The 26,264-nt window shown below is 37.7% G+C and overlaps 1 protein-coding gene across 2 annotated transcripts in view; it reads left to right on the top strand.

The window, feature by feature from the left end:
- The window catches only part of FUT8 (fucosyltransferase 8), a 415,176-nt gene that overhangs the window by 106,196 nt on the left and 282,716 nt on the right, over positions 1 to 26,264 (top strand). For both annotated transcript variants that reach the window (XM_036906028.2, XM_036906025.2), the window contains exon 2: positions 11,734 to 11,835. The gene's annotated coding sequence lies outside the window, so the exon portion shown is untranslated. The remainder of the gene's footprint in view (positions 1 to 11,733; positions 11,836 to 26,264) is intronic.

Genomic DNA, 26,264 nt, shown 5'->3' with positions numbered 1-26,264 from the left:
TCCAGAGGATGTTGATGTTGGAAGTTCTTCTTCATATCGTATCTTAATTCGTTTTCTGTGTAGCCAAATTAGGCTTTGATCCTCTGTATAAACACAAACAAACCCTTTGCCTACACTTTGATATAACCTTTATACCATTGTGAAGAACCTATTGGAGATCACCACACAGGAACTGCTTTTTTTTTGTTTTAAGAGAAAGGAATATTATCAGAAAAATGTACTTCCATAGCTGATCATCTGACACCCTTTGAAAGATCAAAATTAAGGATATGGAAAGTATGCATTAATCGTTGATTTGCAGCTAGTTTTATCCTATCAGGGAGTAATCCCCCTTTTCTTTCACTTTTTTTTTACATGAAGAATATTATATTTACTAGGCTCTCCCCTATACCAAGTCCCCCTCACAAACCCTATTACAGTCACTGTCCATCAGCATAGCAAAATGTTGTAGAATCACTACTTGTCTTCTCTGTGTTGCACAGCCCTCCCCTTTCTCCCACCCCCCACATTATGCATGCTAATCATAATACCCCCTTTCTTCTTCCCCACCCTTATCCCTCCCTACCCTCCCATTCTCCCCAGTCTCTTTCCCTTTGGTAACTGTTAGTCCCTTCTTGGGTTCTGTGATTCTGCTGCTGTTTTGTTCCTTCAGTTTTGCTTTGTTCTTAAACTCCACAGAGGAGTGAAGACATTTGGTATTTGTCTTTCTCCGCTAGGCTTATTTCACTGAGCATAATACCCTCTAGCTCCATCCATGTTGTTGCAAATGGTAGGATTTGTTTTCTTCTTATGGCTGAATAATATTCCATTGTGTATATGTACCACATCTTCTTTATCCATTCATCTACTCATGGACACTTAGGTTGCTTCCAATTAATGGCTATTGTAAATAGTGCTGTGATGAACATGGGGGTGCATCTGTCTTTTTCAAACTGGAGTGCTGCATTCTTAGGGTAAATTCCTAGGAGTGGAATTCCTGGGTCAAGTGGTAAGTCTATTTTGAGCATTTTGAGGAACCTCCATACTGCTTTCCACAGTGGTTGAACTAATTTACATTCCCACCAGCAGTGTAGGAGGGTTCCCCTTTCTCCACAACCACGCCAACATTTGTTGTTGTTTGTCTTTTGGAAGGTAGCCGTCCTTATTGGTGTGAGGTGATATCTTATTGTAGTTTTAATTTGCATTTCTCTGATAACTAGCCATGTGGAGCATCTTTTCATGTGTCAGTTGGCCATCTGAATTTCTTCTTTGGAGAACTGTCTGTTCAGCTCCTCTGCCCATTTTTTAATTGGATTATTTGCTTTTTGTTTGTTGAGGTGCATGAGCTCTTTATATATTTTGGATGTCAAGCCTTTATCGGATCTGTCATTTACGAATATATTCTCCCATACTGTAGGGTACCTTTTTGTTCTATTGATGGTGTCCTTTGCTGTACAGAAGCTTTTCAGCTTGATATAGTCCCACTTGTTCATTTTTGCTTTTGTTTTCCTTACCTGGGGAGATATGTTCATGAAGAAGTCGCTAATGTTGATGTCCAAGACATTTTTGCCTATGTTTTTTTCTAAAAGTTTTATGGTTTCATGACTTACATTCAGGTCTTTGATCCATTTTTTTTTTGAGAGGGCATCACTCTTATTTATTGATCAAATGGTTGTTAACAACAATAAAATTCTGTATAGGGGACTCAATGCACAGTCATTAATCAACCCCAAGCCTAATCTGAACAGTCTCCAATCTTCTGAAGCATAACAAACAAGTTCTTACATGGTGAACAAGGTCTTACATAGTGAATAAGTTCTTACATGGTGAAAAGTGCAAGGGCAGTCATATCACAGAAACTTTCGGTTTTGATCACGCATCATGAACTATAAACAATCAAGTCAGATATGATTATTCGTTTGATTTTTATACTTGTTTTATATGTGAATTCCACATTTCTCCCTTATTATTATTATTTTAAGTAAAATGCTGAAGTGGTAGGTACATGCAAGATAAAGGTAGAAAACATAATTTAGTGCTGTAAGAGGGCAAATGTAGATGATCAAGTATTAATCCAAGCTAGACAAGGGCAACAAAACATCCACGGATGCAGAAGATTTCTCTCAAAACAGTGGGGGGTGAGGTTCTAAGCCTCCCCTCTGTTGGTCCCCAATTTATCACCTGATGGCCCCCCTGCGACTGTGCCTGTCTTAGGTTGTTCCTCCCTTGCAGAATCTTACCTGTCTCTGGCTAACCAGTCATCTTCCGGGGCCATACAGGGAAATGTAAAGTTGGTAAGTGAGAGAGAAGCAATATTGTTTGAAAAGTTAGCTTTTTACTTCTTTGCAGATTTATGCCCTGTGGCTTCTATGCCCAGCATTTGTCTTGAGGTATCTTTACCACTTGGAAGAATTATGATACTCGGTAATTTTCGATATGAGGCACTAATTCTACTAAAGGGTTGTAATTAGGAAGGAAGAAGAAAAGCTATAGAAGTAGCAGACGGAAGAAAATATGGGAAGATTGATTATTTCTTTGACATATCTTCTTGTAGAGTAACATAACCATGTATAGGTTTTAAACGACTAATTAAATTGCGTGCACACATTAACATAATAGGAATACAGTTACATAACCAAAGCAGACCTACAATTACCAGCCATATCCAGTGAAACCAAGAAAACCAGCTAAGTACCCTAGGCACTTGTGAAAACTTATCAATGATATGATGGATATTGTCTAACTGAATTTGAATAGTTTGAGAAAAAATCAGACAGATTAAAACAACACATTCCTGGGAACTGTTCACATCCCATGTGTTCTTTTAACAGTAGATAGTCTATAGTCGCACCATTTTGGAGCACTGCAACTTACACTTCTCCAAATTCTTGGTTGAGTTCCAACAGTATAGATCCAGTCAAATTTGTTGTTTTACTGTATGCGCAGGTCAGCTTAGATATCTCCTTCATTCCAATGGCAAGGCCAGGAACCGGTGGGATGACTGCAGCTACAACTGCAGCAGCGCCAGGATCTTTGTTGAAGTTTTCTGATGTTCATCTTCTGGAATGACTCTTCCAGAGGATGTTGATGTTGGAAGTTCTTCTTCATATCGTATCTTAATTCGTTTTCTGTGTAGCCAAATTAGGCTTTGATCCTCTGTATAAACACAAACAAACCCTTTGCCTACACTTTGATATAACCTTTATACCATTGTGAAGAACCTATTGGAGATCACCACACAGGAACTGCTTTTTTTTTGTTTTAAGAGAAAGGAATATTATCAGAAAAATGTACTTCCATAGCTGATCATCTGACACCCTTTGAAAGATCAAAATTAAGGATATGGAAAGTATGCATTAATCGTTGATTTGCAGCTAGTTTTATCCTATCAGGGAGTAATCCCCCTTTTCTTTCACTTTTTTTTTACATGAAGAATATTATATTTACTAGGCTCTCCCCTATACCAAGTCCCCCTCACAAACCCTATTACAGTCACTGTCCATCAGCATAGCAAAATGTTGTAGAATCACTACTTGTCTTCTCTGTGTTGCACAGCCCTCCCCTTTCTCCCACCCCCCACATTATGCATGCTAATCATAATACCCCCTTTCTTCTTCCCCACCCTTATCCCTCCCTACCCTCCCATTCTCCCCAGTCTCTTTCCCTTTGGTAACTGTTAGTCCCTTCTTGGGTTCTGTGATTCTGCTGCTGTTTTGTTCCTTCAGTTTTGCTTTGTTCTTAAACTCCACAGAGGAGTGAAGACATTTGGTATTTGTCTTTCTCCGCTAGGCTTATTTCACTGAGCATAATACCCTCTAGCTCCATCCATGTTGTTGCAAATGGTAGGATTTGTTTTCTTCTTATTGGCTGAATAATATTCCATTGTGTATATTTACCACATCTTCTTTATCCATTCATCTACTGATGGACACTTAGGTTGCTTCCAATTCTTGGCTGTTGTAAATAGTGCTGCGATAAACATAGGGGTGCATCTTTCTTTTTCAAACTGGAGTGCTGCATTCTTAGGGTAAATTCCTAGGAGTGGAATTCCTGGGTCAAGTGGTAAGTCTATTTTGAGCATTTTGAGGAACCTCCATACTGCTTTCCACAGTGGTTGAACTAATTTACATTCCCACCAGCAGTGTAGGAGGGTTCCCCTTTCTCCACAACCTCGCCAACATTTGTTGTTGTTTGTCTTTTGGATGGTAGCCATCCTTACTGGTGTGAGGTGATATATCATTGTGGTTTTAATTTGCATTTCTCTGATGAGTCGCAATGTGGAGCATCTTTTCATGTGTCTGTTGGCCATCTGAATTTCTTTTTTGGAGTACTGTCTGTTCAGTTCCTCTGCTCATTTTTAAATTGGATTATTTGTTTTTTGTTTGTTGAGGTGTGTGAGCTCTTTATATATTTTGGATGTCAAGCCTTTATCGGATCTGTCATTTACAAATATATTCTCCCATACTGTAGGGTAACTTTTTGTTTTATTGATGGTGTCTTTTGCTGTACAGAAGCTTTTCAGCTTAATATAGTCCCGCTTATTCATTTTTGCTTTTGTTTTCCTTGCCCTGGGAGATATGTTCAAGAAGAGGTCACTCATGTTTATGTCTAAGATATTTTTGCCTATGTTTTTTTCTAAGAGTTTTATGGTTTCCTGACTTACATTCAGGTCTTTGATCCATTTTGAATTTACTTTTGTGTATGGGGTTAGACAGTGATCCAGTTTCATTCTCTTACATGTAGCTGTCCAGTTTTGCCAGCACCATCTGTTGAATAGACTGTCATTTCCCCGTTGTATGTCTATGGCTCCTTTATCAAATATTAGTTGACCATATATGTTTGGGTTAATGTCTGGAGTCTCTAATCTGTTCCACTGGTCTGTGGCTCTGCTCTTGTGCCAGTACCAAATTGTCTTGATTACTATGGCTTTGTAGTAGAGCTTGAAGTTGGGGAGTGAGATCCCCCCACTTTATTCTTTCTTCTCAGGATTTCTTTGGCTATTCGGGGTCTTTGGTGTTTCCATATGAATTTTTGAACTATTTGTTCCAGTTCGTTGAAGAATGTTGCTGTTAATTTGATAGGGATTGCATCAAATCTGTATATTGCTTTGGGCAGGATGGCCATTTTGACGATATTAATTCTTCCTAGCCAAGAGCATGGGATGAGTATCCATGTGTTAGTGTCATCTTTAATTTCTCTTAAGAGTGACTTTTAGTTTTCAGGGTATAGGTCTTTCACTTCTTTGGTTAGGTTTATTCCTAGGTATTTTATTCTTTTTGATACAATTGTGAATGGAGTTGTTTTCCTGATTTCTCTTTCTATTGGTTCATTGTTAGTATATAGGAAAGCCACAGATTTCTGTGTGTTAATTTTGTATTGTGTAACTTTGCTGTATTCCGATATCAGTTCTAGTATTTTTGGAGTGGAGCCTTCAGGGTTTTTTATGTACAATATCATGTCATCTGCAAATAGTGGCAGTTTAACTTCTTCTTTAACAATCTGGATTCCTTGTGTTTCTTTGTTTTGTCTAATTGCCATGGCTAGGACCTCCAGTACTATGCTGAATAACAGTGGGGATAGTGGGCATCCCTGTCTTGCTCCCAATCTCAGAGGAAAAGCTTTTAGCTTCTTGCTATTCAGTATGATGTTGCCTGTGGCCTTATCATATACGGCCTTTATTTTGTTGAGGAACTTGCCCTCTATACCCATTCTGCTGAGAGTTTTTATCATAAATGGATGTTGAATTTTGTCGAATGCTTTTTTCAGCATCTATGGAGATGATCATGTGGTTTTTGTCCTTCTTTTTTTTTATGTGGTGGATGATGTTGACAGATGTACGAATGTTGTACCATCCTTGCATCACTGGGATGAATCCCACTTGGTCATGGTGTATGATCCTCTTGATGTATTTTTGAGTTCGGTTTGCTAATATTTTATTGAGTATTTTTGCATCTACATTCATCAGGGACATTGGTCTGTAATTTTCTTTTTTGGTGGGGTCTTTGCCTGGTTTTGGTATTAGGGTGATGTTGGCTTCATAGAATGAGTTTGGGAATATTCCCTCCTCTTCTATTTTTTGGAAAACTTTAAGGAGAATGAGAATTATATCTTCTCTGTATGTCTGATAAAATTCCAAGGTAAATCCATGTGGCCTGGGTTTTTTTTTCTTGAGTAGTTTTTTGATTACCACTTCAATTTCTTTGCTGGTAATTGGTTTATTTAGATTTTGTGTTTCTTCCTTGGTCAGTCTTGGAAGGTTGTATTTTTCTAGGAAGTTGTCCATTTTTCCTAGGTTTTCCAGCTTCTTAGCATATAGGTTTTCATTGTATTCTCTAATAATTCTTTGTATTTCTGTTGGGTCCGTCGTGATGTTTCCTTTCTCGTTTCTTATTCTGCTGATGTGTGTTGATTGTCTTTTTCTCTTAATAAGTCTAGCTAGAGGCTTATCTATTTTGTTTATTTTCTCAAAGACCCAGCTCTTGTTTTCATTGATTTTTTCTATTGTTTTATTCTTCTCAATTTTATTTATTTATTTTCTGATCTTTATTATGTCCCTCCTTCTGCTGACTTTAGGCCTCATTTGTTCTTCTTTTTCCAAGTTTGATAATTGTGACATTAGACTATTCATTTGGGATTGTTCTTCCTTCTTTATATATGCCTGGATTGCTGTATACTTTCCTCTTAAGACTGCTTTCGCTGCGTCCCACGGAAGTTGGGGTTTTATGTTGTTGTTGTCATTTATTTCCATATATTGCTTGATCTCTATTTTAATTTGGTCGTTGATCCATTGACTATTTAGAAGCATGTTGTTAATCCTCCATGTGTTTGTGAGCCTTTTTGCTTTCTTTGTACAATTTAATTCTAGTTTTATACCTTTGTGGTCTGAAAAGTTTGTTGGTAGAATTTCAGTGTTTTTGAATTTACTGAGGCTCTTTTTGTGTCCTAGTATGTGGTCTATTCTAGAGAATGTTCCATGTGCACTTCAGAAGAATGTGTATCCTGTTGCTTTTGGGTGTAGAGTTCTATAGAAGTCCATTAGGTCCATCTGTTCTAGTGTGTTGTTCAGTGCCTCTGTGTCCTTACTTATTTTTTGTCTGGTGGATCTGTCCTTTGGAGTGAATGGTGTGTTGAAGTCTCCTAAAATGAATGCATTGCATTCTATTTCCTCCTTTAGTTCTGTTAGTATTTGTTTCACATATGCTGGTGCTCCTGTTTTGGGTGCATATATATTTATAAAGGTTATATCATCTTGTTTGGACTGAGCCGTTTATCATTATGTAATGTCCTTCTTTATCTCTTGTTACTCTCTTTGTTTTGAAGTCTATTTCATCTGATACTAGTACTGTATCACCTGCTCTTTTCTCCCTATTGTTTGCATGAAATATCTTTTTCCATCCCTTGACTTTTAGTGTGTGCATGTCTTTGGGTTTGAGGTGAGTCTCTTGTAAGCATCCTATAGATGGGTCTTGTTTTTTTATCCATTCATTGACTCTGTGTCTTTTGATTGGTGCATTCAGTTCATTTACTTTTAGGGTGTTTATTGATAGGTATGTACTTATTGCCATTTCAGGCTTTAGATTCGTGGTTACCAAAGGTTCCAAGTTACTTTCCTTATTATCTAAGAATTTAACTTAACTCAGTTAGTATGCTGTTACAAACACAATCTAAAGGTTCTTTTCTATTTGTCCTTTTTCTTCTTCCTTCATTCTTTATATATTAGGTATCAAATTCTGTACTTTTTGTCTATCCCTTGATTGACTTTGGGGATTGTCAATTTAATTTTGCATTTGCCTCTCCGTCAGCTGCTCCACCCTCCCTACCATGGTTTTACTGCCTCTGATGACAACTGTCCAACCCTAGTAACACTTCCATCTATAGCAGTCCCTCAAAAATACACTGCAGAGATGGTTTGTGGGATGTAAACTCTCTCAGCATTTGCTCATCTGGAAATTGTTTAATCCCTCCTTCAAATTTAAATGATAATCTTGCTGGATAAAGTAATCTTGGTTCCAGGCCCTTCTGCTTCATGGCATTAAATACATCATGCCACTCCCTTCTGGCCTGTAAGGTTTCTGCTGAGAAGTGTGATGTTAGCCTGATGGGTTTTCCTTTGTATGTGATCTAATTTCTCTCTCTGGCTGATTTTAACAGTCTTTCCTTATCCGTTGATCTTTCCCATTTTAATTACTATGTGTCTTGCTGTTGTGTTCCTGGGTCCCTTGTGGTAGGATATCTGTGGATCTGCGTGGCCTGAGGGAGTATCTCCTTCCCCATATTAGGGATGTTTTCAGCAACTACCTCCTCAAAAACACTTTCTATCCCTTTCTCTCTCTCTTCTTCTTCTGGTATCTATAATGCAAATATTGTTCTGCTTGGATTGGTCACACAGTTCTCTCAATATTCTTTCATTTTTAGAGATCCATTTTTCTTTCTGTGCCTCAGCTACTTTGTGTTCCTCTTCTCTAGTTTCTATTTCATTTATTGTGTCCTCCACCGTATCCAGCCTGCTTTTAATACCCTCCATCGTGCTCTTCAACGATTGTATCTCTGACCTGAATTCGTTCCTGAGTTCTTGGATGTCTTTCCGTACCTCCATTCGAATGTTGATGATTTTTATTTTGAACTCCCTTTCAGGAAGAGTCATGAGGTCCATATCATTTAAATCTTTCTCGGGAGTTGTATTAATAATTTTACTCTGGACAAGTTTCCTTTGGTATTTCATGTTTGTATGTGGCGCCCTCTAGTGTCCAGAAGCTCTATTCTGGAGCTGCTCAGCCCCTGAAGCAATGTCGGGGGTTGCAGGGGAGCAGTATTGGTGCCTGGGGGGAGGAAAGAGCTGTTCCCTGCCTTCCGGCTGCTGTGCCTGTCTCCACTGCCTGAGCAGTGGGCTGGTCACACAGGTATAAGTTTTTGTCCCAGAGCAACCGGATATGGATCCCTGCTTTCCACAAGCAGCCAGAATCCCAGTCTCCCCAGGAACTCTGCCTATATTAACTTTCCAACCCAGTAGTCATGTGAGTCTCATGAAAGCACCATGAAATGTAGGTTTGTGCTCCCAGTGCAGATCTCCGGAGCTAGGTATTCAGCAGTCCCAAGCCTTCCACTCCTTTCCTGCTCTGTTTCTCTTCCTCCTGCCGGTTAGCTGGGGTGGGGGAGGGTCCCGGGTCCTGCTGAGCTACAGCTCTGGTACGTTACCCTGTTCGGTGAGGTCTGCTCTTTTCTCCAGGTGTGTGCAGTCTGACGCTGTCTTCTTTCCTGTTGCTCTCTCAGGATTAGTTGTGCCAATTAAATTTTCTAATTGTCTCCATTTTTAGGAGGAACCCTCTGTCTGTCCTCTCACGTCGCCATCTTTAATCTGTAATAACTTTTAATGTTCTAGTTACCTACTGGTATCAACTGTGTAGTGTCTGGGCTGGTTTTGGTTGGTTGATATTTCTCTTTATTATGGCTCTATTTTCTTTCTTTCTGTTTTTTTATTTAATATGCTTCAAAATCAGTTGACGCTTCTCAGGCATGTAAAGAAGGCTGAAAATATTACCTTGTTGGGTTGCTGGATATTTCTATATTCCTAAAATATTCTTGAATTTTTTTCTGGAATGTATTTAAGTTGCCTGGAAGTGTTTGATCCTTTAAATTATTGCTTTTAATCTTTGTTAAGTGGGATCATTTAGTTTAATTTTGCCCTAATACTGAAGCAAAACCTTCCTGAATATTTTTTTTGATGCCTTGTGAATTACGAGGTTTTCCATTTAGCTAGCCTTTGTTAGAGATGTTGAGGATCAGGTCGTTGTTTCAAGGTTTGTTTTAAGCTCTGTTGAAGTCATTATAGAGCAGTCTTTAATCCAGGACTAATTTAGCCCTGCTGAAGTCTTTACTTATTGCCAGAAGTATACAAGATCTGTTTACTCTGGTTGAATGGAACTCACATGTCCCCAGCTCTGTATGAACCTTGCTTGTTCAGTTTTTTACCTTCTTGGCAGTTGTTTTTTGCCTGACCTCATGGAATTTGATCTTAAGTGTGTGCAAATTAGTATTATGTTGTGTAACTCCCTCCCCTCTGGTACATAATTCCGGAAATTTTTGCCAACTGTACCTTTCTGAACTGTGATCTTTGTCTTTTCAAGTTAGTTATTTTGCTATGCTCTGTTTTGAATCTCCCTCCCTCACTGGTGTATAGAACATCTCTTGGCAGAAAATCAACGTGTTCATAGGGCTTATTTAGCGTTTTCCCTTCTCTAAGGGAATGCAGATCTATACTAATTGTTCAAAGTCTACAACTGTTGTATCAAATATTTTGAGTAGTTTTGAAGTTGGTCACAGTCTAAGGGTAAATCTGGTACTATTTTCTGTAATGGCTAGCAGCTTAAATCCTATACTAGCGGATTGTTTTGGGAGTTTGGTAAAGACTTTTGGGTGAAGTTACAGGAAAGGATCACAGTGAACCTTGGCTGGCTTTATAGTTAATGGCCATTTATGAATTGTATGTGTATGGGCCCAGGGAGTAGTTGACTTGGCAGTGCTTTGTTCTTCTCCACCAGTTGTATCAGGTGAGATAATGTAAATAGTAAAGCTTTATACAAATGTACTTGTTACTTTTGGTTTAGAGTAATTTATTGAATTCTTATAGGCTGTCCTACTTCAGAATATATTTTTGACTCTTGGAATTTAAAATGAAAATAGTTGGATTGCCTTTTTGGTAGGGGAGTTGGAATTGGTAATGATGCTTCTACATTATTTCTAATCACCAAAAATTGATTTCAGTAGGCTTTGATGTCATTGGAAAAAGACTGCATCTCACAGTTAATAATAATGTCAATCTGAGATTAATCTTGCATTGTAGCAACAGTAGAATTACTGGCAGAAAGACATATTTCCCAAGAATGTATTGTAACTTTATATTATTCTTGGGTTTTGTATTTAGTGACTTGCAGATACATAATAGTGAACATTTGATGTGTGAATCTTTATTAAGACCATTTATTGGTTAATCATAATGATTACTTTCTATGTGTCAAACATGGTAGTAGATGATGGACAGGCAGCAACAAAAGTGGGGAATAGGGTCCTTAATAAGAAGACTGCATTAGATGGTGTGTATATAAGACAGCAACGTTGCCTGTAAATGATTAATGGAGTTCAGAATGATCATATCAGCCCTCAGAGAGGTATGGAGGGGCTGAATTTTGAGAAAGTTGGTTAATGTTCATTGATAAAGAGGATAAGAGAGAAAAAGTCTGTTTTAAAAAGAAAGAATAATGTGTTGCAGGGAGACAGCTGAGGATGGCACAATTATTCTGTGGAAAGCAAGCAAATTAAATGGGCTTGAATGGAAGTCTGTGTAGAAGATAGAAATTAGGCTGAAGAGCTAGTTGGGCATGGGGGGATGTAGAAGATTTTGAGTGTTAGTTTGAAAAGGGACATTTCTGATTGCTTTATATGTTAAGCAGTAGACAAAATTAAAGAATTTCATGTTTACAAATCAAGTTTTATGGTGCTGACTTATTTTAATATGACCTATGAAGCAAACTAATAACCACTAAGTGTTACTGTGTTTGAGTATAATTTGTAGAATGAAAATCCATTCCCTATTGGGATTTGAAAAGCACTGCTTGCAGAGTAAGTGAATATACAGAAGTTTTAACATGTTATGTATGACTGGCTACTTAAGGAAAAAAAGGGGATTTTAAAAAAACGTATAATAATGCTAGCTAAAATTTGAGTAGAACTGAAGTTAATATATTTTTCTTGTTCCAGGTTGCTGCTTTTGCTGAGAGATTCCCCATGAACTTGATGGTGTTTTCATTCAAGATACAGTGCTCAATATATTGTCTTTATTGATTAACTGAACAAATTCAGGTTAGTACAATTTGTGGACAGCATTTCTCTGTTCCAATTGTATGTTAATATTTTGAGAAATGGATGTACCAGTGAAGTGAAAAGGCCAAGTCAATCTAAACTCTATTACATTGTGTATTAGTTAACAAACATTTTCTGACTATCTACAATCTGCAGTACATAAATTAAAAATGTTTTACTTCTCATTTAACGGTTTTGTATTTTTAAGTGAGGGACTAGACAAAACAAGTTGTGGCTGAATATGGCATATTGTACTTTTGGCATTGTGTGCATATGGTGCTGAATAATAACTCACCTTAAAATATTTTGACATTTTAAGTAGTTGACTTTTAAAGGTTTCATTCTTATACAGATTTCAATCATACATTAAATGTTTAATTTATTTGTTTTTAGTGTTTAGTCTGTGAATTTTGACATATGTATCTTCATCATTGTAATAGTCTGAATTCACTCATGTTGCTTCTTTGTAGTCAGACTCTCCCTCCACCTCAACCCCTGGCAACTACTGATCTGTTTTTGTTCTTGTAGTTTACTTTTACCAATAAGTCATTTAAATGGAATCATTTAGTATGTAGCTTTTAAAATCTGTCTTCTTTCAGTTAGCATAATGCATTTGGATTTATCCATGTTATATGTACTAGTAGTTTGTTCTTTTTCTTTTTTTTATTGGTGAATAGTATTCTACTATATGAATTTGGTTTATCCATTCGCCAGCTGATGGATGTTTGGGGAGTTTCTTGTTTTTGGTGATTATTGCAGTCATGCTTTTCTTTCTTTTTTTATTGTGATAAAAAAACACATAAGAAAATTAGCAATCTTAACAATTTTTAAGTGTACAGTTCATGGTGTTAAATACATCCCCATTGCTGTACGGACATCACCACAACTCTTTTCATCACCATAACTCTTTCTTGTAAAACTGAAACCCCATACCTATTAAGCAGTAACTGTCCAGTCACTGTGCCCTCTAGCTCCTGGCAACCACCATTGTACTTTCTGTTTTTATGATTTTGACTATTTTGAGTACCTTATATGAGTGGAGTCATCAGTATGCCTTTTTGTGAATGACTTTTTTCCATTTACCATTTAGCATAATGTGTTCAAGGTTCATCCATGTTGTAGTATATTGCAGGATTTTTTTTAAGGCTGAATAATATTCCATTGTATATATGTGTCACATTTTGTATATCCACTTGCCAGTTGATGGACACTTGTGTTGTTTCTTATGATTGTGAATAATGAGGCTATGAACATAAGTTCTTCAAGACCCTGATTTCAGTTCTTTTCGGTATATACTCAGAAGTGGAATTGCTAGATAATATGGTAATTATATATTTAATTGTTTGAGAAACTACCATACTGTTTTCTACAGGGGCTATACCATTTTATATTCCTGTCACTAGTGCACAAGGGGGCCAGTTTCTCTACATCCTTGGCAAGACTTTCATTTTCTTTCTTTTTTTTTTTTTTTTTTTTTAAATAATTATTTTTTATTGAAGGGTAGTTGACACACAGTATTACATTACATGAGTTTCAAGTGTACAACACAGTGGTAGAACATTTATATACATAATTCTAGGATCCAGCTATCACCCTACCAGGCTGTTACAATATCTTGACTATATTCCTTATGCTATACATTACATCCCGGTTACTAATTTATTTTACCATTGGAAGTCTGTCCTTTTTTTTTTTTTTTTTTTTGTGAGGGCATCTCTCATATTTATTGATCAAATGGTTGTTAACGACAATAAAATTCTGTATAGGGGAGTCAATGCTCAATGCACAATCATTAATCCACCCCAAGCCTAATTTTTGTCAGTCTCCAATCTTCTGAGGCATAACACACAAGTTTTTACATGTAGAACAAATTCTTACATAATGAATAAGTTACATAGTGAACAGTACAAGGGCAGTCATCACAGAAACTTTCGGTTTTGCTCATGCATTATGAACTCTAAACAGTCAGTTCAAATATGAATACTCATTTGGTTTTTATACTTGATTTATATGTGGATACCACTTTTCTCTCTTTATTATTATTATTTTTAATAAAATGCTGAAGTGGTAGGTAGATACAAGATAAAGGTAGAAAACATAGTTTAGTGTTGTAAGAGAGCACATGTAGATGATCAGGTGTGTGCCTGTAGACTATGTGTTAATCCAAGCTAGACCAGGGCAATAAAACATCCACGTATGCAGAAGATTTCTCTCAGAACGGGGGGGTGAGGTTCTAAGCCTCACCTCTGTTGATCCCCAATTTCTCACCTGATGGCCCCCCTGCGACTGTGCCTGTCTTAGGTTGTTCCTCCCTTGAGGAATCTTACCCGTCTCTGGCTAACCAGTCATCTTCCGGGGCCATACAGGGAAATGTGAAGTTGGTAAGTGAGAGAGAAGCCTTATTGTTTGAAAAAGTTAGCTTTTTACTTCTTTGCATATTTATGCCCTGTGGCTTCTATGCCCAGCATTTGTCTTGAGGTATCTTTACCACTTGGAAGAATTATGATACTCGGTAAATTTGATATGAGGCACGAATTCTATTTAAGGGTTGTAATTAGGAAGGAAGAAGAAAAGCTATAGAAGTAGTAGGTGGAAGAAAACATGGGAAGATTGATCATTTCTTTGATATATCTTCTTGTAGAGTAACTTCAGCATGTACAGGTTTTAAGCTACTACTTAAATTGCACACACACATTAACATAATAGGAGTATAGTTACATAACCAAAGCATATCTGTAATTACCAGCCATCTGCAGTGAAACCAAGAAAACCAGTTAGGCACCTTAGGCATTTGTGAATGATTTATGAAATCTATGATATGGTGGATATTGTCCAACTGAACTTGAACAGTCTGAGAGAAATCAGACAAATTAAAACAACCCATTCCTGGGGACTGTTCACATGCCATATGTTCTTTTAACAGTAAATAGTTTGTAGTTGTAAGACTTTGGAGCGCTACAATTTGCACTTCTCCAAATTCTTGGTTGAGTTCCAACAGTATAGATCCAGTACAATTTTGTTGTTTTACTGTATGCACAGGCCAGTTTAGATATCTCCTTCATTCCCATGGCAAGTCCAGGAACTGGTGGGATGAGTGCATCTACAGCTGTAGCAGTGCGTAGATCTTTGTTGGGGTTTTTTGATGATCATCTTCTGGCATGAGTCTTCCAGAGAGTGCAGATGTTGGAAGTTCTTTTTCATATCATATCTTAGTTCATTTTTGGGGTAGCCCAATTAGGCTTTGATCCTCTGTATAAACACAAACAGACCCTTTGCCTACACTTTTATATGCCCTTTATACCCTTGCGTAGAACTCGTTGCAGGTTACCACACAGGAACTGCCTTTTTTTTTTTTTTTGCTATCACTAATCTACACTTACATGAGGAATATTATGTTTACTAGGCTCTCCCCTATAAACCCCTTTACAGTCACTGTCCATCAGCATAGCAAAATGTTGTAGAATCACTACTTGCCTTCTCTGTGTTGTACAGCCCTCCCTTTTCTCCTACCCCCCCATGCATGTTAATCTTAATACCCCCCTACTTCTCCCCCCCTTATCCCTCCCTACCCACCCATCCTCCCCAGTCCCTTTCCCTTTGGTACCTGTTAGTCCATTCTTGAGTTCTGTGATTCTGCTGCTGTTTTGTTCCTTCAGTTTTTCCTTTGTTCTTATATTCCACAGATAAGTGAAATCATTTGGTATTTCTCTTTCTCCGCTTGGCTTGTTTCACTGAGCATAATACCCTCCAGCTCCATCCATGTTGCTGCAAATGATTGGATTTGCCCTTTTCTTATGGCTGAGTAGTATTCCATTGTGTATATGTACCACATCTTCTTTATCCATTCATCTATTGATGGACATTTAGGTTGCTTCCAATTCTTGGCTATTGTAAATAGTGCTGCAATAAACATAGGGGTGCATCTGTCTTTCTCGAACTTGATTGCTGCGTTCTTAGGGTAAATTCCTAGGAGTGCAATTCCTGGGTCAAATGGTAAGTCTGTTTTGAGCATTTTGATGTACCTCCATACTGCTTTCCACAATGGTTGAACTAACTTACATTCCCACCAGCAGTGTAGGAGGGTCCCCCTTTCTCCACAGCCTCGCCAACATTTGTTGTTGTTTGTCTTTTGGATGGCAGCCATCCTTACTGGTGTGAGGTGATACCTCATTGTAGTTTTAATTTGCATTTCTCTGATAATTAGCGATGTGGAGCATCTTTTCATGTGTCTGTTGGCCATCTGTATTTCTTTTTTGGAGAACTGTCTCTTCAGTTCCTCTGCCCATTTTTTAATTGGGTTATTTGTTTTTTGTTTGTTGAGGCGTGAGAGCTCCTTATATATTCTGGACGTCAAGCCTTTATCGGATGTGTCATTTTCAAATATATTCTCCCATACTGTCGGGTTCCTTTTTGTTCTATTGATGGTGTCTTTTGCTGTACAGAAGCTTTTCAGCTTAATATAGTCCCACTTACTCATTTTTGCTGTTGTTTTCCTTGCCCGGGGAGATATGTTCAAGAAGAGGTCACTCATGTTTATGTCTAAGAGGTTTGTGCCTATGTTTTCTTCCAAGAGTTTAATGGTTTCATGGCTTACATTCAGGTCTTTGATCCATTTTGAGTTTACTTTTGTATATGGGGTTAGACAATGGTCCAGTTTCATTCTCCTACATGTAGCTGTCCAGTTTTGCCAGCACCACCTGTTGAAGAGACTGTCATTTTGCCATTGTATGTCCATAGCTCCTTTATCAAATATTAATTGACCATATATGTCTGGGTTAATGTCTGGATTCTCTAGTCTGTTCCATTGGTCTGTGGCTCTGCTCTTGTGCCAGTACCAAATTGTCTTGATTACTATGGCTTTATAGTAGATCTTGAAGTTGGGGAGTGATTTCCCCCCTACTTTATTCTTCTTTCTCAGGATTGCTTTGGCTATTCGGGGTCTTTGGTGTTTCCATATGAATTTTTGAATTATTTGTTCCAGTTCATTGAAGAATGTTGCTGGTAGTTTCATAGGGATTGCATCAAATCTGTATATTGCTTTGGGCAGGATGGCCATTTTAACGATATTAATTCTTCCTAGCCACGAGCATGGGATGAGTTTCCATTTGTTAGTGGCCCCTTTAATTTCTCTTAAGAGTGACTTGTAGTTTTCAGAGTATAAGTCTTTCACTTCTTTGGTTAGGTTTATTCCTAGGTATTTTATTTTTTTTGATGCAATTGTGAATGGAGTTGTTTTCCTGATTTCTCTTTCTGTTGGTTCATTGTTAGTATATAGGAAAGCCACAGATTTCTGTGTGTTGATTTTGTATCCTGCAACTTTGCTGTATTCCGATATCAGTTCTAGTAGTTTTGGGGTGGAGTCTTTAGGGTTTTTTATGTACAGTATCATGTCATCTGCAAATAGCGACAGTTTAACTTCTTCTTTACCAATCTGGATTCCTTGTATTTCTTTATTTTGTCTGATTGCCGTAGCTAGGACCTCCAGTACTATGTTAAATAACAGTGGAGAGAGTGGGCATCCCTGTCTAGTTCCCGATCTCAGAGGAAATGCTTTCAGCTTCTCGCTGTTCAATATAATGTTGGCTGTGGGTTTATCATAGATGGCCTTTATTATGTTGAGGTACTTGCCCTCAATTCCCATTTTGCTGAGAGTTTTTAACATGAATGGATGTTGAACTTTGTCAAATGCGTTTTCAGCATCTATGGAGATGATCATGTGGTTTTTGTCTTTCTTTTTGTTGATGTGGTGGATGATATTGATGGACTTTCGAATGTTGTACCATCCTTGCATCCCTGGGATGAATCCCACTTGGTCATGGTGTATGATCCTTTTGATGTATTTTTGAATTCGGTTTGCTAATATTTTGTTGAGTATTTTTGCATCTACGTTCATCAGGGATATTGGTCTGTAGTTTTCTTTTTTGGTGGGGTCTTTGCCTGGTTTTGGTATTAGGGTGATGTTAGCTTCATAGAATGAGTTTGGGAGTATCCCCTCCTCCTCTATTTTTTGGAAAACTTTAAGGAGAATGGGTATTATGTCTTCCCTGTATGTCTGATAAAATTCCGAGGTAAATCCATCTGGCCCGGGGGTTTTGTTCTTTGGTAGTTTTTTGATTACCTCTTCAATTTCGTTGCTGGTAATTGGTCTGTTTAGATTTTCTGTTTCTTCCTGGGTCAATCTTGGAAGGTTATATTTTTCTAGGAAGTTGTCCATTTCTCCTAGGTTTCCCAGCTTGTTAGCATATAGGTTTTCATAGTATTCTCCAATAATTCTTTGCATTTCCGTGGGGTCCGTTGTGATTTTTCCTTTCTCGTTTCTGATACTGTTGATTTGTGTTTACTCTCTTTTCTTCTTAATAAGTCTGGCTAGAGGCTTATCTATTTTGTTTATTTTCTCGAAGAACCAGCTCTTGGTTTCATTGATTTTTGCTATTGTTTTATTCTTCTCAATTTTATTTATTTCTTCTCTGATCTTTATTATGTCCCTCCTTCTGGTGACCTTAGGCCTCATCTGTTCTTCTTTTTCCAATTTCGATAATTGTGACATTAGACCATTCATTTGGGATTGCTCTTCCTTTTTTAAATATGCTTGGATTGCTATATACTTTCCTCTTAAGACTGCTTTTGCTGTGTCCCACAGAAGTTGGGGCTTAGTGTTGTTGTTGTCATTTGTTTCCATATATTGCTGGATCTCCATTTTGATTTGGTCATTGATCCATTGATTATTTAGGAGCGTGTTGTTAAGCCTCCATGTGTTTGTGAGCCTCTTTGCTTTCTTTGTACAGTTTATTTCTAGTTTTATGCCTTTGTGGTCTAAAAAGTTGGTTGGTAGGATTTCAATCTTTTGGAATTTTCTGAGGCTCTTTTTGTGGCCTAGTATGTGGTCTATTCTGGAGAATGTTCCATGTGCAGTTGAGAAGAATGTATATCCCGCTGCTTTTGGATGTAGAGTTCTATAGATGTCTATTAGGTCCATCTGCTCTACTGTGTTGTTCAGTGCTTCCGTGTCCTTACTTATTTTCTGCCCAGTGGATCTATCCTTTTTGGTGAGTGGTGTGTTGAAGTCTCCTAGAATGAATGCATTGCAGTCTATATCCCCCTTTAGTTCTGTTAGTATTTGTTTCACATATGCTGGTGCTCCTGTGTTGGGTGCATATATATTTAGAATGGTTATATCCTCTTGTTTGACTGAGCCCTTTATCATTATGTAGTGTCCTTCTTTATCTCTTGTTACTTTCTTTGTTTTGAAGTCTATTTTGTCTGATATTAGTACTGCAACCCCTGCTTTCTTCTCACTGTTGTTTGCTTGAAATATGTTTTTCCATCCCTTGACTTTTAGTCTGTACATGTCTTTGGGTTTGAGGTGAGTTTCTTGTAAGCAGCATATAGATGGGTCTTGCTTTTTTATCCATTCTGTTACTCTGTGTCTTTTGATTGGTGCATTCAACCCATTAACATTTAGGGTGACTATTGAAAGATATGTACTTATTGCCATTGCAGGCTTTAAATTCGTGGTTACCAAAGGTTCAAGGTTAGCCTCTTTAGTATCTTACTGCCTAACTTAGCTCGCTTATTGAGCTGTTATATACACTGTCTGGAGATTCTTTTCTTCTCTCCCTTCTTGTTCCTCCTCCTCGATTCTTCATATGTTGGGTGTTTTGTGCTGTGCTCTTTCTAGGAGTGCTCCCATCTAGAGCAGTCCCTGTAAGATGTTCTGTAGAGGTGGTTTGTGGAAAGCAAATTCCCTCAGCTTTTGTTTGTCTGGGAATTGTTTAATCCCACCATCATATTTGAATGATAGTCGTGCTGGATACAGTATCCTTGGTTCAAGGCCCTTCTGTTTCATTGTATTAAATATATCATGCCATTCTCTTCTGGCCTGTAGGGTTTCTGTTGAGAAATCTGACGTTAGCCTGATGGGTTTCCCTTTATAGGTGACCTTTTTCTCTCTAGCTGCCTTTAACACTCTTTCCTTGTCCTTCATCTTTGTCATTTTAATTATTATGTGTCTTGGTGTTGTCCTTCTTGGATCCTTTCTGTTGGGGGTTCTGTGTATTTCCGTGGTCTGTTCGATTACTTCCTCCCCCAGTGTGTGGAAGTTTTCAGCAATTATTTCTTCTAAGATACTTTCCATCTCTTTTCCTCTCTCTTCTTCTTCTGGGACCCCTATAATATGGATATTGTTCCTTTTGGATTGGTCACACAGTTCTCTTAATATTGTTTCATTCCTGGAGATCCTTTTGTCTCTCTCTATGTCAGCTTCTATGCGTTCCTGTTCTCTGATTTCAATTCCATCAATGGCCTCTTGCATTCTATCCATTCTGCTTATAAACCCTTCCAGAGTTTGTTTCATTTCTGCGATCTCCTTTCTGGCATCTGTGATCTCTTTCCGGACTTCATCCCATTTTTCTTGCGTATTTCTCTGCATCTCTGTCAGCATGTTTATGATTCTTATTTTGAATTCTTTGTCAGGAAGACTGGTTAGGTCTGTCTCCTTCTCTGGTGTTGTCTCTGTGATCTTTGTCTGCCTGTAGCTTTGCCTTTTCATGGTTATAGGAATAGTCTGCAGAACTGGGACGAGTGACGTCTGGAAGGACTTCCTTTCTTGTTGGTTTGTGGCCCTCTTCTCCTGGGAGAACAGCGGCCTCTAGTGGCTTGTGCTGCGCAGCTGCGCGCAGACAGGGTTTCTGCTTCCTGCCCGGCTGCTATGGAGTTAATCTCCGCTGTTGCTGTGGGCGTGGCCTGGCTCGGGCAGCTACTCCAAAATGGTGGAGTCGCGTTGGAGCAGGAGCTGCTGGGAGGCTATTTATCTCCGTAAGGGGCCTCCCTGCTCCCTGCAGCCCAGGGGTTAGGGTGCCCAGAGATCCTGGATTCCCTACCTCTGGATTAAGTGACCCGCCCTGCCCCTTTAAGACTTCCAAAAAGCACCCGCCAAAACAAAACAACGACCACAAAAAAAAACAAGAAAAAAAATTTTTTTAATTAAAAAAAAAAAAAAATTTAATTAAAAAAAAAAGGTGGTCGTTCGTTTTTCTTTATTCTCCGGTGCCAGCCTCAGGCCTCTGCTCACTGGTCTTTCTGCCCTGTTTCCCTAGTATTGGGGTCCCTGTCCCTTTAAGTCTTCCAAAAAGCGCTCGCCAAAACAAAGCAGCAAAAAAGCAAAAAAAAAAAAAAAATCGTCGCGCGCTTTTCTTATGTCCTCTGTCGCCCAGCCTCCAGTGCCTGCTCACTCTTCTTGCTGCCCTGTTTTCCCAGTATCGAGGGCCCTGCACTCTGGCCCGGATGGCTGTGGCTGGGTGTTCGGCAGCCCTGGGCTCCGTCTCCCTCCCGCTCTGCCTGCTCTTCTCCCGCCGGGAGCTGGGGGGAGGGGCGCTCGGCTCCCGCGGGGCCGGGGCTTGTATCTTACCCCCTTCGCGAGGCGCTGGGTTCTCTCAGGTGTGGATGTGGTCTGGATATTGTCCTGTGTCCTCTGATCTTTATTCTAGGAAGGGTTGTCTTTGTTATATTTTCATAGATATATGTTGTTTTGGGAGGAGATTTCCGCTGCTCTACTCACGCCGCCATCTTCCGCCCCTCTCCATATTTTCTTATAAGGACCTACCCTAATCCAGTATCACCTCATGTTACTTTAATTGCATCTGCAAAGAGTCGATTTCCAAAAAAAGTCACCTTCACATGTTCTGGAGCTTTTGGATCTTTGGGGGTACTATTCAACCCCTTACAGGGAGTATGTGATTTCGGTCCTCAGTGTACAAGTCGTGTATGGCTAGATGGTTTTGATTCTCCGTATCCATGAAACTATCTCAGTTCTGTTTGCTTAGCTTGCATGTGAGCTGAAATCTCAGGTTCTTCAGAGTTCTTGACAACAGCATTGATGTAGTGGGAAGAATTTAAGTATGGAAATCAGGGTGCCTTGGTTCTAATTTGTGCCCTGCTGTTAATTACCTTGAGAAAGTTGCTGTATTCTCCAGTTGGTAGTTTCTCGATGGAGAAAATGGGAGGTCTGGAAAAAGAGAAGAGGAATGGAGCAAATGATCCCTAAGGGCCTTTCTAGCTCTCAGATTCTAAAGTTCAGTAATTGTTGAGTGTCAGGTATAGTGAGAGTAGTTTTGTTGGAGTGACTGAAAAAAAGGAGATAGAAAATGCTTTAAGTGCTGATCTGATAGATTCTGACTTGTGATTGTAGCCTTATTTATGTTTCATCTACTTGGGTGAAGATTATTAATGAAGGTAAACATGAATTTAGCTCTTATCTCTCTGACTTAACCATATTTTATTTCTCAATTTGAATAATGTATTTGGAAGGGAGACATTCTTCTGGTCAGTTAATTTACTTAAAGTTGGAACAATGTATTGTTGCTTCATTCTGTCAGCTGAGTTCAGAATGAAATGAACCTTTCTGAAATGAGCATGAGAGTGTAGCTCTCCATTGCCCACTTTTCTCTGTCATAGCATTCCTGTGGTCAAGGGATCTTAGAAAAATTCTTACTAGAGAATGGTATTAAGTCCTGTGAGGTGAGCATGGTGCTAGTGACAATAGGTATATGAGGTCATTCTTCTTAATGTTGAGTTTTTCTTAATGTTTTGAATAAGTCACTGCAGTACTGTTTGAATTGTTTCTTGGAGTAATGTTGAAAATATATAATTACTTCATAGACATATTGTAGGCACTAGAAAGGAAATTCTTTGGTAATACTAAAGTTACCTGTGATTGTGTTTTTGTTTTTTCTTTTCAAGGTACAAATTAATAATGTCTGTATATTGGTAGTAAGTATAAATAGAGGTTGAAACAGCAACTTTGGATTTGCATGCAAGTGACTGAAGTGGAAGAAAACTGGAATTTTTTATTTATTCCTTACAGTAGAATTTCAAATTCATCTTTCAGAAGATGCTGGGAATATTCCAACACTTGAATTTAAGGATCTTCCAGCACGCATCTCTTTAATTACAGACAAATTTTCTCAAGCCTCTGTGTTTTCGTAGTACTTGGGTAATTCAGACATTATCACTTCATGTTGTAACAATAGTGGTTTTGCTTTTTTGTAAATTTTTAGAAGCCACATTAGAATATAAAATTTGCAGTAACACTGTAGCAGTACCTGAAATAGGATGTATTAAAATGATCAGAATGTAGAAACTAAGTTTAAATAGATATTATATAATAATAAAAAAGATACAATCTTGTATTGGTTTCAAGTTTACAACACAGTGGTTCAACAGTTACCCATATTATTAAATCCTGACCTCCACTACCTGTCAACATAGGAAGATATTACAGAATCATTGACTATATTCTCCATGCTGTACTACGATCCCTGTGACCTACTTAGATTTTTATGCCCCTTTATCTCCCTCACCCTCCCCACCCACTCATCCAGCCCCTCCCCTATGGGAACCACCAGTTACTTCTCATTGTCTATGAGTCTACTGTTTTGTGCATTTTGTTTTGTTTTGTTTTTTATCTTCCACAAATAAGTGAAATCATATGATATTTGTCTCTCTCCACCTGGCTTATTTCACTTAGTTTAATACCCTCTAAGTTCATCCATGTTGTTGCAAATGGCAGGATTTCTTTTTTTTTTTGAATGGCTAAATAATATTCCATTGTGTGTATGTGCCACATCTTCTTCAACCATTCATCTACTTCTGGATACTTTTGTTGCTTCTATATCTTGGCTATTGTAAATAATGCAGCAATAAACCTAGGGGTGCATATATCTTTTCCAATCAGGGATTTTGTTTTCCTCAGGTGAATTCCTAGAAGTGGAATTACTGGGTCTTGTGGTATTTCTATTTTTAGTTTTTGAGGACTGGATCATTTTCTATTCATAGTTCCATCCTTCAGTGAATAGGAGATGTTGATACTATATTTTTTTAATGTGCTCTCCACATCAGTAAGAATAACTTAACCCTTAAAAGTCAAGAATTTTTTGACCTGTGGGCCATTTTGATTATTTCTGGGGAGGCTTTTTTGGGAGGCATTGGGTTGGGCATGGTGGCTATCATCCAGGTTTGGATTAAACTTTCCCTTTACAGTTTTCCCTCCTCATTTTAGACTTTGAAGTTGGTCTAATGATATATACTAACAAGATAAAGTTCCTCCACTTTGTTAGAAACATTTTCCAGTTTCAGAGAATTATGAATTGGCAAAGATTATAAAGTAGGTTATGGATATGTTTGATTTATTTTATAATTAAAATCTTCACTTTCTATTTGGTGCTTATTTTTTGTTGGATTCATAGAAGTCCGAGAAATGAGAGGAATCCCTGTCCCAGCAAGCACACTCTAGCTATCTCTGCTGCCTCATAGGAAAAATAAAGGAAAGAAAGAAAATCATGTTCAACACAGTTTTTTTCTGGAACTTTTATTCTGAATTAGTGGATTACTGTGTAAGTAGTTTAGTTAAAGGTTTTTTTCCCTAAATAGATGTTATTTCTTAGAGAAGTTTTAGCTTTACAGAAAATTTGAACAGAAAGTACAGAGGTCCCTTGATATAATTGCTTACTACTTCCAGAAGTTTTTGTTTTTTTGTTTTTTTCAGGTCTTTGGGATTTTCTATGTAGGTGAAAATGCCATCTGTTAACAAAAACAGTTTTATTTTTTCCTTCCTAATTTGTACGTTTTTAATATCCTTTTTTTTTTTCTTACTGTACTAGCAAGTAGGACGGTGGCCAGTATGATACTGAATAGGAGTGGTGAGAGGGGAAATCTTTTCCTTGTTCCTTATGGTGGGAGAAAGTATCTAGTTACTTATCATTAAGAATTGATATTTGTTATAGACTTTTTGTGGATTTTCTTTATCAGCTTGAGGAAATTTCCCTTCTATTCCTGTTCTGCTGGATTTTTATCATGAATGGGTGTTGGATTTAATCAGATTCTTTTTCTGCATTTATTGATACCACATGATTTTTCTTATAGCCTGTTGAAGTTGATTTTTAGATGTTGACTTGTATACTTGGAATGAATCTTCCCTCATTGTAGTGTATAATTTGATTTGCTAATATCTTGGAGGTCTTTGTATCTATATCCATGAGAGAACTGGCTTGTGGTTTTCCTTGTAATGTTTTGTAGCTTTGATATTAAGGTAATGCTGACCTCATATAATGAGTTAGGAAGTACTCCCTCTGATTCTATTCTCTGGACACAGTTGCAGAGAACTGGTATCATTTGTTCCTTAAATGTTTGGTAGAATTCACCCAGTGAAACTATCTGGGTGTGGAACTTTCTGTTTTGGAAGATTTTAAATCAATTATTCAATTTCTTTGATAAGTGTAGGCTTAGTCAGGTAACTTGTTTTTCCTTGTATGAGCTTTGATAGATTGTGTCTCTTAAGAAATTGTTCATTTAATCTAAGTTATTACATTTGTTGGCATAGAATATTTAAAATACTTCCTTATTGTCCTTTTAATGTCCATAGGATTGCTAGTGGTGGCCCATTTCATTTCTGATGTTAGTAATTTTGTTTCTTCTCTCCTTATTGCTGGGAAGCCTGGCTAGGGGTTTATCCATTTTTTGATTTTTATCCAAATTACTGATTTTTTCCCAAAGAACCAGCATTTAGTTTTGTTGGTTTTCTCTATTTCAATATCACTGATTTGTGCTCTGATTTTTATTATTTTTTCCTGCTGCTTATTTTAGATTTAATTTACTCTTCTCTTTTACTGACTTTGTATTTGTGGGTTTAATTTGATGTCTTTGTCAGGATTACTTATTAGAATTCTCTGCATTCTTTTGACTTTTCCTTTGCCCTATTGCTTGTGTTTAGAGTTTAATTGGGTTCAACCTTTTGAGTGGAAAGTCAGTACTAATAGAAACTTCTAGAAACTTAGTCTACTGAGTTTGATGATCCTGAATCCACCTCCTTACCCATAAAACCCATCAAAGATTTTTTCAAGATCTACTATACTGCATAATTCCTTCTTGATTTCTTTGTTAGATATTTTATAAATGTATTAATTTTTTTTTTTAATTCTCATCATTTGCAATATATTTTACCATGATTGAAAAAAAATCATCTTTCTACTAAGACATAGGTGAGCCTAAGGAAAGGAAAGGATTGTACAGAATTATTATACATTATATAGAATCACTTAATTATAAAAATAGTAAAATTCCTTAATTGGAATTTGTTCTTTGTGGTTTTTTCAGGGGAGATAGGATTAAAAAAATTTTTTTCATTAAGGTATTATTGATATACACTCTTATGAAGGTTTCACATGAAAAAACAATGTGGTTACTACATTTACCCATATTATCAAGTCCCCCCCATACCCCAGTGCAGGCACTGTCCATCAGTGTAATAAGATGCCACAGATTCACTGTTTGCCTTCTATGTGCTACACTGTTTTCTCCGTGACCCCCACACCATGTGTACTAAACATAATACCCCTCAATCCCCATCTCCCTCCCGACCTGCCCTCCCACACCCC

This window comes from Manis pentadactyla, chromosome 11 (assembly GCF_030020395.1).
Source record: "Manis pentadactyla isolate mManPen7 chromosome 11, mManPen7.hap1, whole genome shotgun sequence".
Taxonomy (NCBI): Eukaryota; Metazoa; Chordata; class Mammalia; order Pholidota; family Manidae; genus Manis; species Manis pentadactyla.
This window is presented reverse-complemented; position numbering and strand designations above follow the sequence as displayed.